Source organism: Pseudophryne corroboree, unplaced genomic scaffold (genome assembly GCF_028390025.1).
Source record: "Pseudophryne corroboree isolate aPseCor3 unplaced genomic scaffold, aPseCor3.hap2 scaffold_1984, whole genome shotgun sequence".
Lineage (NCBI taxonomy): Eukaryota > Metazoa > Chordata > Amphibia > Anura > Myobatrachidae > Pseudophryne > Pseudophryne corroboree.
In genome coordinates, this window is record NW_026968625.1 from 25234 (window position 1) to 26603 (window position 1370).

Here is a 1370-nt window from a genome sequence, read left to right on the forward strand (position 1 = left end):
AAATTGCAGCGGCATCCAGATCTTGGGGGTTATTCAGGTCACATCGTTTATCAATGAGGCTGCAACAAGGAAGGCTTTGGCTGCAATGTGCATGCACAGGCCCATCCTGTGAGCGCACTAGCAGCCAATGTAATATGATCGCATTGGATGCAAATGACTCTGCATGATTGATAGGCAGAGACATTCCTGGGGTGGGTGGGGGGTGGCAACAGAGCATTTACAGGGTGGCATCAGGGAAAAGCCGACAAGTCGGCAGCATTTTCAGGACTGCTGTGTGTCATCACACATGGCTGCTCTGATTTAAAAAATAGCGGATGGACTTCTATGGATGCAGCTCGGCTGTGTCGGCAGGAAGCAACCACAGCTTCTGTGACTGCACTGTAATTGCGCCACGATCCCAATTACAGCGTGATCACAGTGGGCGGGCGGTGGGTAACATACTGGGGGGCCTTGCCCTGTGATTGCAAGGATTGCAGGTTATGTTATAAAGCAGACTCTGCAATCCATACTGAATAGAGTCCCTTGTTTGAGCAATAAAATAATGCAGAATTGGACTGTGACCAATCTGCTTTTTGTGGTACAGAAAACACCAATATTTTCTGATTAAAATGCAGTAATAAAACAGAAGGTGGAAATAAACAATATGTCACAGTATTAGCCCAAGGATTTTTTGATCACTGTAATATCTCAGCCTTACTCATATGGCAGAATGAGGCAGAATTTAACATTATCTGTGTATCCTGCCTCCAAAACATATCACAGTGTCTAAGAGCATTGTTCAGTTTGAAGAGCAGATCTGTTGTTGTGCAATGTTTTGTTTGAACTGTGTGGTTACTGATATAATTCAGAGATAATTATATAGAGAATATAAGGAAAATCTGGAAGTCTCTCAAATAATATGTGGACCTTTTACCTATGCTTTTCAGATCATTAGGGTTACTGCACCTGGTATTCCCAGGGAGTCTCCCACCCAGGTACTGACCAGGCCTACCACTGATTTTCTTTCAAGATCAGATGAGATTGGGTGTATCCCGTGGAGCATGGCAGTAATCTGCTGAATGAGAGAGTGCCCATTCCAGTAGATGAGAGACACAGGGGCGTACCTCTGCTTTCCAAACTTAGGACCTTACTTAGTGAAGATTGCAAATTCTGCTTTTTAGCAGAATTTGCAATCCTTTGACTCACATGCTGGAGCTGCCAATCGCAGGGCAAGGCCACCCAGCATGCTAACCGCTGCCCAATCTGCAATCACACACTAATTGCAACCTTGCCACAATTATTTGCGCAATCGCAGAAAGTAGGGAAGCCTCCTGCTGGCACAGCTTGGCTGAGATGGCAGGAGGGTCACTATCATCTTTTTTAACAGAGTG

At 45.2% G+C, this 1370-nt stretch overlaps 1 pseudogene; it reads right to left on the reverse strand.

Annotated features, from left to right (window-relative positions):
* Positions 1 to 933: 933 nt before the first annotated feature.
* Positions 934 to 1052, reverse strand: LOC135005205 (5S ribosomal RNA; annotated as a pseudogene).
* Between the last annotated feature and the right edge of the window lie 318 nt (positions 1053 to 1370).